The sequence below is a fragment of the Taudactylus pleione genome, unplaced genomic scaffold (assembly GCF_031769625.1).
Source record: "Taudactylus pleione unplaced genomic scaffold, aTauple2 ptg000018l, whole genome shotgun sequence".
NCBI lineage: Eukaryota > Metazoa > Chordata > Amphibia > Anura > Myobatrachidae > Taudactylus > Taudactylus pleione.
The window spans coordinates 19,905,781-19,918,071 of NW_028284420.1; the positions used below are offsets into that span (position 1 = coordinate 19,905,781).

General features: G+C 43.1%; 1 protein-coding gene across 1 annotated transcript in view; it reads left to right on the forward strand.

Annotated features, from left to right (window-relative positions):
- COL20A1 (collagen type XX alpha 1 chain) overlaps positions 1–12,291 on the forward strand; it is a 206,761-nt gene that overhangs the window by 9,936 nt on the left and 184,534 nt on the right. The window lies entirely within an intron of this gene.

The window sequence follows — 12,291 nt, forward strand, 5'->3', positions numbered from 1 at the left end:
AGGTAACTTAAAAACTATGCTGTGGGGTCCTATTTTTTAGGTCATCAGGCAGGTGCACAGCTATAAATAGGGGGAGTCAGGTGCGCTCTTCCTATGAGGGGGGGGGTTGTGGTATGTGGTGAGTGTAGTGGTTATGTTGGTGTGTCCCGTGAGATGAAAAATAATAAACAGACAACAAAGGGAGGCCAAATCGTTTATTTGAGCAGTCACAGTGCTACTCCGATAGGGTCCTGAAGAGGGTGTAAGGTGGGGGTGTAATGGCTCTAGGTGGAAAGGTAGGTGGACCCTTTTCAGGGGGCTCCTTGCCGTGCGGCTCTTGACCGGCACTTCTTTCCTGCTGGATCTTTGGTCTACAGTCTTACGAGCCTTCTGAAAGTGTGCAGGTACCGTATGGTCAATGTGTAAAGTAAAAAGTCCTGCTGGAGGCGGCGTCCTGCATGGTGGTATTCAAAGTTAACGAGCACTTACCTACCGGTAGGTTTTTGGTGAAGGGACGGTGCAACCGAGATGCTTGAGGTGGGTTGTTTGTGATTCTCTTCCCTGCGTATTCTGCTGGTTCGGTGGTCAAATCACAAATAATGCAGGATGTTTCACAAAAGAGGGGAGCGGAATGCCCCGATATGTGGGCATGTACCACGAACCCGTGGGGTCTTGGGGTGTCTTGCTGCTGTTGGCGTGTATGTGGTGTTCAAAACCCCCTAAACCTGGTGACTAATTGCCGCTCGCTGGTAGGTAGTCGGCTGGGCTGGCAACGGGGGTGACCCTCCTCGCAGAGGACACCTGCGTGTCATGTTGTGGGTTTGCATGCCACAGTGGTGGCTGGGACTGGAGCTCAAAGCTGGAGGTGCTTGCAGCTGCCTGGACCAGTGAGTGTCCTGAATGCAGATGGTATCGGTGAATTCGTAGGTTGGTTGCTGTGGGCGGGGGGGAGGTGGTGCGGACTGACACCGGCTGCCCCGTATACGGGTGCCAATGCGTCCAGGTGGGAATATGGTGGGTGCAGAGTGTCCCCATCGCGTTTTGGCGATACAAGCCTTCTTCCAGGAGTTTGGTGCACAGCTGTGTTCATTACTCACTGACACATTTTAAAAGATCCAGAGGTGGAGCTAATTATTTCACTTGTGATTCTGTGAGGAGACCTGGAAAACATGGACTCTTTGGGGTCCTGAGGACCGTGTTTGAGGACTTGTGACCTACACCCATTATGTCATCCCCATTTTACTTGACAGTAAATATAAAGATTCAAATGGGCCAGTTCTGTGACATCGGCTTCTGTATAACTAGATGGTATATGATAATTGCTGGTTGTTCAATATCACAGGTGTAGCGTGATACAGGAGCCTTTTAGTATCAGTAGTTTAAATATTATAGGGGTTATTTGATAGATATTAGAAGAAACACAGGTTAGGCTATTGGGAATATTGTTAATAAAAATAGATAAAATGAAGTATACATGTAATACTATGCATGTATATACTATATACAGTTTGCTGTATGTCTCTATGGCTGAGCATTCCCACTGCACATGCCATGCATCACCCACATCCTCATGATATGTCAGGTCAACCCGTTGTTCATTTGCCTTTTAACTCACTTTTTTTTACTCTTTTAGGCAATAATTAACCCCTGACAACAAAAATGTCTTTAATTCAAGTGTTTAAGGGCTAAACTAAAATATATTTAGCAATTGGATCAACCTTTGCCCTGTGCTTTATGAAATGCCTCAGTGACATCATTAGTTCCTATTCCTAATAAACTAATAGTCTGCATTCCAATAAAGGATCACCCTTTATCATTGGCAGCATGGTGGCATAGTGGCAGGGCCAGATTAACAATTGGGTGGTTGGAGCGACAGCTCCAGGCCTCCAGATACAAATAGGCCCATCACCTATGACAGCATGATGATGATCATCCGCCTAGCTGGCATAAGGTTGTCCATAAATCATACATTTTAAAAATGTATTTCTGATTTTCTCACAAAATTGTGCAATTTTTCCACTTATTATTTAGGGAGACATTGGTGCTCATAGTGTAGGGTGTATATACCCACATAACTGGCCACATCCACGTAGCACTGGTCACAGATCCTATGCTTCTCACAATAGGCCCTTGATCATTTTCAGCCCCTGACCCATGTGGCCAGGCATAGTGGTTAGCATTATCGTCTCACAGCAAGCCTGCATTCGTCATAGGATCGCTGAATTTTTATATGTTCTATGTCCTCGATTTGACGATCACGATAATTTTTTGATCGCAATCGTCATATCGGGAAAATACAACTTGTTGGATTTCTGCGATCCTGCGATGCCGGGTTGCAGCATCACAGGATCGCGGCAATCCGTCGCTGATGTATGGGGCCCTTTAGATCAAAAATTCAACAGTATTACATAAACACAGTATGCATGTTTCTAACCTTCTACCAAAGATAAAGTGCCTCTGCTTACTTTATTCTTAAGGGCCTCTCATCAACTGTTTGATACGTTGGTAGGGAATATGTTTGGGACTCCTATGTGTCCAAATTAGAGAGTGTCACTTTTTTAAGAGGTTTTCAAACCAGTTTGTTGAATATTATCTATAGATTGAAAATTAGCCAGGAATTCTAGAACTTTTGAGAGACTGATAAATGCTTGATTGTGGCCCCATCCCCTCCATATGACATCACATGGAGGGGAGTGGTCTGCGCGGGGACCCCTAGCTATGATGCTGTGCTCACATGTATGCAAAGTTTAGCGAGGTCGTATCTATGGAATTGCAGGCCATGCAGGGTTGTGCAAACTCAGAGATTCTTTTGTTTTCAGCCAGATGTCAGCAGCACCAAGTGCGAGTGTGCACTGATAATGATGACAGCTATGAAACAAAACGTATGGGTCTGGACAGTGCAGTCATATAGATTCATACAGCTCTGCATATGGAGAAGTATCTGCATTATTCTCAATGCATGTAATGAGGGTGCAGTTGTGTCCGACCTACATGCAATTCAGAATCTGCCCTTTATTAATAACATGAATTGGGATAGGTTTCAATCACTGTTTTACCCTATCTGGAACTTAAGAAGTAATGGATGTTATGGGTTTGGACATAGTAAAGGCATAGAATATGTTGAACATGTTAATTGTGTTGACAATCTGCATGTCGACACTGATGAAATGTCAACATGTTCAGAATGTCAACAATGTCTTTGTCAGTTAAGTCTAACCCGAACCCCTAACAATTTCACTGCCGACATTTCATATATCAACATTCTGTTCATGTCGACATTTTCCAGATGTTGACATGTTAGATGACGTAATTTTAATCATGTAGTCATCATAACTGTCAACATTCTTGTCGACATAGTGATAGTCGACTTAGTGATTGTGTACTCATACACACGCTATTTCACAGCTGGACTTGTACCCAGTCTCAGAGGACCCTGACAGTGTAACATTCACACCAAGTGTTTACTAAAGTACCGGTTTTTAGAAGTGGAAATGTTGCCCATAGCAGCCAATCAGATTCTACTTAACATTTATCTAGCACCATCTAGAAGATAATAGCTAGAATCTGATTGGTTGCTATGGGCACCATCTCCACTTCTAAAAACCGTCACTTTAGTAAATATACCCCATAAATGTCCCTCCTCTGAAACAGCCTAAGAATGTATCAGGAAATACTTGTCCGGTGTCTGATTTTATGACCAGAGCAAATTATAGTGCCTCCTTTGTTTTCATTTCAAAATTATGTCAGAATTGCGGTTCAAAATGAAGTTCATTGAGGACTTTTTGGGGCACCCTAAAAAATCTTATTTATTTCCGTGTAGTGTGATTTTCAGCAACCTCTGGTCATCCGCTGTGCTACAATTAGACACTGGAGAACTATTTCCTGATGCATTCATAGGCTGTTTCTGAGGAGGGACATTTGGACCTGTGAATGTCACACTGTCTGGGACCTCTGAGACTGGGTAGAAGCTGTGTACAGCTGTGAAACAGTGTGTGTCTAATGTGAGATGGAGATGAGCTCTTTAATTGTTCTCCACAGACAGGCTGTCCTTGTTCTTCTGCTGAGGGGGAATCTCTGTTCTAAGTGGGCACCGAACGGAAGTCCTCTCTTGGGGATCTAAGTGTTAATCACTGTACTTCCAGGCAAAATAAAATAATTTATCAAAGGGCAGATGTTAGGGGAATATCTCTAATTATCAGGGTAGATAATATACGAGATTAACCTGTCAAAATGCTAATATATGTTGCAATATCTTTTTTCATAATGCTCAGTTCTCTAATACAAAATGTTTATGCTAGTGTGAATAAATGATGAGAAGGGTTATTTCAGATGTCAAGTCAGGCAGCAGAAGGATGTGACCCACTACCGAATAATATAATTTATATTTCCTTTATTATTCATTTACTTGAGATGTTATAGTTAAAACATGCGGGAAACTGAATTCTGCCAAGTGCCTTTGCGTCATGCACAGCTCTGTGGAAAACCCTCTTCTGTTCTGTCTCACAGTAAGGGGTCTCACCTGCAGAGGAAAGGATACAAAGGACTGATTGGATGAGTGCAGGAGCCATTAACTCAGAAGGGACAAAAGAGACAATGGCAGGGGGTCCCATGGGGGTAGGGAAAGGCTGTGCTGTATATATGTTTGGAAATGCCTTGAAACATTGTGCATGCATCATTCTGAAGATGCTTATCTGATAAGTACATAAGGGGTCTATTTACTAAGCCTTGGATTGAGATAAAGTGCAAACCAACCAGCTCCTAAAAGTCATTTTTCAAATATAGCCTGTGACATGGCAGTTAGAAGCTGATTGGTTGAGATGTTATCTCCATCCACTTTATCTCCATCCAAGGCTTAGTAAATAGACCTTTAAAGAACTACTAAAACCTAAACTACAAGTTATTAATATAGACCAGTGTTTCCCAAACTCATTCCTCAGGGAGCACTAACAGTGCATGTTTTCTAGGTCTCCTCACAGAATCACAAGTGACATAATTAGCTCAACCAGTGGATCTTTTAAAATGTGTAATGGGTGCACCTGTGCACCAACTAGGAATAATGGAAACCATGCACTGTAAGTGCTCCCTGAGGAATAAGTTGGGAAACACTGATATAGAGTAAAGTTGGGTACACACTGGGCGATATATCGGCCGTTCAATTGAACAGCTGGTATATCGCAAGCACAGTGGCAAGTATGTACCCCAATATGTCTGTGAATGACCTCGTTCACAGACATATCGCATCTGCTCTGCAGCATAGCACTTAAACAAATGTCAACATTAATACATAAAAATTATATACTAATAATTTATCTGCATACCAAATTTTAATTATTGCATACCAAATGTAAATTATTATGGAGTCCCCTTGCATACAGGATTAGTACTGCTGCTGGATCTCTACTGGGAGTATTGTTGTAACATAAAAGCTCCTTTGAGATCAAATGCTTCTCCACAAATGTGTGGTAGAACCATAAATGATAGAGCTAAATAAAGAAACTATTATTACTCTAGTACATTTAAAACATTCTTTTTTATCATATTAAAAAAGAGGAATGTGGATGTTGATTTATCCTCTGGGGAGTTTACCTCCTTCTTATCAAGTGCCTCAGGGAATAGGCAGTTCTATGAATATGGAGGGACAGAGTCGAGCAATTCTCTCCTAATAATAATAATAAAAGTCCAGTTATGCCTATTTGAGAATCCTATTTCAGAGCATAGCATATAGCCAACGTGTTCCGTTCTATATTAATGGAACTTACTTCATAATTGTCAGGAAGTTTGCTGTGTATAGAAAAATACATTCCCTCATGAACAAAACTAAAACTATGAACAAAAACTATTTCCCACCCTGACAAGTTCTAGATATATAGGTAGAGCTCTTAATATTTAATATGTAATAAAATTTGTGCTTTGGAAATTTACAAAAAGCCCTCAGAATTTTCCCTAGTCTGACTGAAATGAGTGAAAGAGTTAATCTCTTGTGGAAATGGAATATGTAGTAGTTCTTTGAGGACAATGAATTCAGTCTGTTTGTGAAGATGGAAGGAAGCGTAGATGTCACCCCCCCAGGCCAAAATCATAATGGGAACTCTGACTATTCATCTTCGCGCCCATTGGAGAAAGAGGGAGCGCTTGTTTCCCAATGTCCCTTCTCAGATCTTCTATGAATTCTTCTGCACTTTGAAATGTAGTTTTAGACCCCGAAGCAGCAACATCCCACCACACTCCTGGCTTGTCTTGTGCTGACCACGCTTAAAGCTGCTTAGCCACCTAGACCTGATCAGACTGGGCATTCTCAGCTTAGTGTGTCCGTAGGCTATGATAGAACTGAGACAGTTCAGACTGGTATTAAAATCAAATTGATATCGGTCTTTAAGGCTCCTCCAGCTGTGTGTCGACAGCCAGTAGTGAAATGTGCTCCGTCATTTTACCGTCTGTGGCTCTTTCTGCTCTGATAGAGGTGGGAGACTGATTGGACCAGACATGCATTACTTACATCCGACTTTTATTTCCTCCTTGATTTCTTTTCCCGCCAGTCTCTCTGGAATGGTTCTCTTTCTCCCCTTATTCAAAGACCTTATCTTCAAGTATTGGTTTCAGGTACACCCATCACGCTTCTGTCTGTTCTCTGCTCTGATGCTGTCACAGGCCCTTACTCACACCTCAGTACACGGCAGCTGTCTGCAGGCGGCACAGTCCCAGCTGGAGAGAGGCCTGCATGTGAAAGCCTGAACAGAGAACAGTGCTAGAGAAACCGAATAAGGTAAAAACCACTTCCTGAACACTGATTTATGCTGTGGCTGAAGTAGACATACATATTAATCTGTGATCATTATGGTAAAGGCAGAAATGTCAAGACACGTAGGTAGTCCATCTACTGTAATTCAACCTTTCATAAATTCCAATTGCATTGATCCACAAGAAGCCTCAAAGTGACAGCTACCAATGGAGCCTCATAGGGGGGAGAAAATCCTCTTACCTCAAGAATATCAATAATTCCTATAATATCCTGTACTAGTTACAGCATACCATTTCCTGGAAGAAAGACTTGCTTTATTTAATTTATTGGAATGAATTTCTCATCCCCACCTAATAGGGTAAGGTATCCCACATCTTAACCGTGCAGTAAAGATAGGGGTTCCACACTGCTGATAAAATCTTTCTTCTATTCACAATGGATGACCACCTGTCCCCTGCATATATATCTACATTAGCTTTCATCTGTAATCTCACAGTTCCATTTCTGATCCCTGTGGTCAGTGCTGTAGCAGGTCGCAAAGCACCCTGGGCCAGCAGCTTCTGGTGCATGTGGCATCATGACATCATAACACAGGCAGGAAGATGGGCACCAGGCATACCTTTTTTAAATATCAGGGTACCAGTCCTTGCATTCTGGATGGCAGCACCATTTGCATACCCCTCGTTTTAGCCCTGCTTCTGGTGCATCAATTTTAGTTTTAACCTAATCTCAGTATGTTTCATTTATTGAACATAAGTTCCTTCAAAGTACACTTTTTCTCTAGGCTTGATACTCTTGTTCTATGTACCAACCTGTTATGTAGAACAATATTGAATTATTTGGTAAAATTCAAATATATCATATCAAGAGCACCCAGGGCCGCTGAGAGATCTGGCGTTCTGGGAGAATGTGGGGAGTGGCTATGCTCTGTCAGGCACTGTCTATGTGCTTTGTACCTGCTCTCCCCTCCCGGCACTTATGAGAGCACTACCAAGATCAAGAATGAACATTTTGTGTAGGGAAATGATGGAAAGATAGATGCAGTTGCACGATTGTTAAAACTCCTAGTTACACATCTGACTACAGCGTTAACCAGTTACGTGATCATTAATAACCTTGTTATATTCCCTTAAGTCATGCTACACTATGGGTCTCATTCAGATCTTGATTTTCAGTATGAACACAGACCGTGAAAGCGGGGCCTCACGATCCTTCTGACTTTTTGGGTTTTAAGCAGGAGGTGTTAGATGCGCTCGCATCTGGGTCACAAGCGCCGATGCACTCGCAACTGGGTTGATGGTTAGCCCTGCGTACGCGCAGCGGCCGCACTGCGCGTGCGCATGCCCTGGAGCTCTCTACAAAAGGGGCGGCTGTTGATCGACAGCTCGCCCCATTTTGTAGGTGGGCCGGGGGGGTGGTTTCCAAAACAGAGGAACTCCTACCGTTTTGTGGGCGGCCGCACTGACATCATCAGTGATGTAAGTGGGGAGTTTCCTGCTCCATCAGAGCAGGAAGCTCCCTGGGGCTTGCGGTTGCCGAGAACCAACCTTAGGGTCTCGTCGCAAGCCCCGATGGTCGCGATGGTGTTCACCATCGCGACTATCAACCTGGTCGGTCGCTAAGCTGTGGGTGGTAACCCACAGCTTAGCTAGCGACCAGGAGGCCGCACTAAAAAAAAAGGAAGCGGCCGCCCTCATTCAGAACGAGCGCTCACTTCTTGCGAGCGCCTCTGAATGAGGGCCTATATCCTACTGGGGTTTTCTCACACATACACAAACCTCCTCATCACTGTATGCACTACACTATCCACCGTATGACGGCACGATATATTGTTACATGCTTCACGTACCACTGGACAATGCAGTACATCCAAAGGGATGATGCAATGAACAACAAGTGAAACCAACGGATTGGGGGTACACACTGTACGATTTATACAATATATCGTATAGTGTATACCCAGCGTAAGTATATATGAATAATGTATCATATGTATGTTGCTTGTTCTATTTGATGTAATAAATATTCAGAAAGTAATAACATTACCATTTTACAAAATAAACATTTCGGCAGTTGATATCACTAAGAAGTTAGGCAGAAACGTTCTTCTCTATTAGCAATTCTCACAGCTTGGCAAGAAGAAGAAAACTCTGATTGTGCAGCTAATTTAACTGGCAGCTGTATGTTATGTTAAAGAAACAAATCGCTGACTCAAGTTTCAGTATTCACTTAATGGATCAAATCCTTTTCTTCTTGCTGTCTTGTAATTGAAATATTACATGTACTGTTTGCAGAAGATTGATGCAATTTCAAAAATAGTTTCCAGAAGACATTTTTTTTTATAAAGAGGAGTTTCTACAAAAGGGAAAAAATGTAAAATGTTGTGTAAAAGGTCTATTATGGAATTACTGTACAAGCCTGTGCCGTGATTGTTGTATTTGTCTAGGATGTCATTTTGTTTAAGTTCTGTCACCTGTGTCATTGTAGGAAAATACATTTCTAGCGGTTCTCTGCTCTTTTCATTCATGATAGTTTCTTACTTCCTTTAATATGGAGTGTTGATTCAGCTGGAACAAAAATGGTTAAAAATATCTACATAATGGGGAAAATGCAGTGTATTATATAAAGGTGCTTTTTTATTCTGCTGTTTTGCACTGATAGCAGAAGAAGAGAAGAAAGCAGGAAGCTCACTTGGGGGGCGAATGGTGGTGGATCATGGTGAATAAGACTCCAGCTAGATCCTCCTATCCATGGATTTTAGACAGTGGAAGTGACTGCACAGACCAACAATATGGGAGTATGGGGTATATGAAGAAGGACAAGGCAGCATTTCCATTCTCTTCTTTGAGACTACAGGATAGATTTACTAAACATCGGTTTGAGCAGTAGATATAAAGTTGCAAAAGAAATAAATGCTAAACCAGCCTGAGTTTAGAATTTATTTCTGTTGCGATTTTAAAACCATCAATCAAAGCCGCCAACTATTGGTGGCTTTGACAAACCGATGTTTTTTAAAGTGACCCCCTATATGCCCCTAGCAGTAGAAGTTCCTAACCTAGGAGTTGTAATTCAATCATGACCTGATTTATGATTGCTCTAATCCAGAGGACTGGTACCAAGATTAACAAATAATGCACACATTTTGTGCTCATTAATTATACCAATTAAATGTAGAAATTATAATTAAATGTATTCACTGGAATGTGGCCAATTCATTGGAAGGCAGCCTGTCCTGTCAACCTGACTCCTTATCACAGGACTAGCAGAAATAGAGTATTTGCTCACTGTGTAAATGAGTCAGGTTAGTAGGCATGCTATCCATCCACTGTAATATTTTATTAACCATCCAGCATTGAGTGTCTGGTACTCACTTGAGTGACTCTACCATTTTCTCATAGTATGGATTACAATAGCAACTATGTATCTGTTGTCATAAATGTGACTGGTTAAACATAACTGTTTAACTGTTTTGTTTGATAAAACTGATATTTTGACATCTCTGCTGTATCACTGGTGTTAATGGACTCTTCATTGAAAGGGCCCCTCATCTTCATGTCTTATTATTTCAGTATCATTTGAGTGCACACAGGCGCGTATCTATAATGGGTGCAGGGTGTGCGGCGCACACGGGCCCCCGGGTCCAGGGGGGGCCCGCACCGCACACCCTGCACCCATATTATCTAAAACAGAGATGGGGAACCTTAGGCCTGGAGGCCGTATAAGACCCCCTGAATCATTTGGCCTGGCTCTCTGAGCTTTTGTCTGCTAGCCTCATATGCCTAGAATGGCATTCTGCAGCCAGTATATACAGTATGCAGACTAGAGCATCCTGAGAACACTTAAGATGGTCACACCGCTGCCCTTAAAGCTCCCCGGCGCATCCTCAGTATGCTCTGGGCATTGCTGTAATCATTGGCGATTGTGGCCCCACCTTGTGTTACATCACACGGAGGGGGTGTGGCCTGCAAATAATGTTATATATATCAAAATGGCCCTCGGCAGAAAAAAGGTTCCCCACCCCTGATCTAATACGTACCTCTCCGAGGTCCCGCGTCGGGTCCCTCAGCGCTGCTCAAAACCCCGGAAAATGGTCACCGCAGCCATTTTTCAAGTGTTTTGCGCATGCGCTGTTAGGAAATTGCTGTAAAAATGGGGGCCGCACCATTTCCTGGCGATCTGCGCATGCACAGTAGACGTTGGGCACACTCTAGTGCCCAGAGCTACTGATTCTGCAACTGCCTCGTCAGTTGGCCGCCGGGGTGAGAGGAGGGGGCCCATGACAGGGGATGCACATGGGCCCCCTCCTCTAAAGACGCCCCTGAGTGCACAGTTACTTACAGTATATAGTGCCTATTAGTGAGGAAATCTTCACAACTGTTTATATTCCCACCTTTCACAAAGCTAATAGTTTGCCTTCCCTCATGCAATAATATAACCAGCACCTGTGGCATCTCACTGTTCCTGTCATGCTCTGGTCAGTGACAGGTCTATTTGGACTTCAGATTTCCTTAACTTCATGTGAATTAAAAACTGTGCTGATATGAGACACTGTCTTAATTATGTAGTGCAAGTACCAGAGGAAACTTTTGCTTTACCTACTCTGCCGCTTTGCTCTGTGACCAGTCTCCACCTTACCAGCCTGTGTTCAAGCATCAGTCCCAGTCCGGTTCAAGCTACTGACTTTTGCCTGTGTTCAGCGCTACTCTCTCTCCTCCAGTCTCAGACTGGTTCAAGCTGCTGTTTCACAGCTACCTCCTGAGTCAGCTTCAGTAACTCTGCAGCATTGCACTATTATCAGAATCCACCTTTTACATCTCCAGCCTGTGTTCAAGCTGCTGTTTACCTCTGGGCCCAATCCAGTTCAAGTCTCTGGTTCCAGTCTGGTTTAAGTTGCTGTTCACCCCTGGTCCCATTCTGGTTCTTCCTCTGGTTCAAGTTGCTGTCTGTTCATCTCCGCTCCCAATCCGATTCGACCTCCGGTTCTAGTCCGGACCAGCCTGCATATCTTTGCCTGTGTCTCCCATTCTGGATCCAGTCTGGTTCAAGCATGTATATTACATTCTTGTCCCAGCCTAAGCAGTAATCTAAAGTATTCGGTGTGTGCCGTAGACTATTGTAGTGCTTTAAGTGCCAAGTCTTCAGTCTACAGTGATCCTGACTTTAAGCAAGTCCTTTGATTACAACTCTCCTGCTTTTTGTGGTTTCAAGTGGACTATGTCAGTATTGTACTTCAGTTTACATTGCTGTTAAGCAAGACTATTGTCTCTCCTCAACATTGCTGCTCCTAACCTGTTCCCAGGACTCTCTGCTCTCCATACCATCAGTACCAATATCTATGATGGTGATTGTTCTGAGGGCCCTCTTTCTGAGTGTTAGGGTTCGGGCTGAGTCTCTGCTGGAGTGGTCACTCCTGTTGCTGGGGACTAGGTACTGGATCTATAGCCATCTTTGAGTGTGTGTAGGCTCCAGACACCCAGCTCTGGTAATCGGTCTGTATTATCTCTCTTAGCAGATTCCAGGCATGCTACTGATCTCACTACTCTGTCCCCTGAGTGCTCAAACATTGGTTCCAG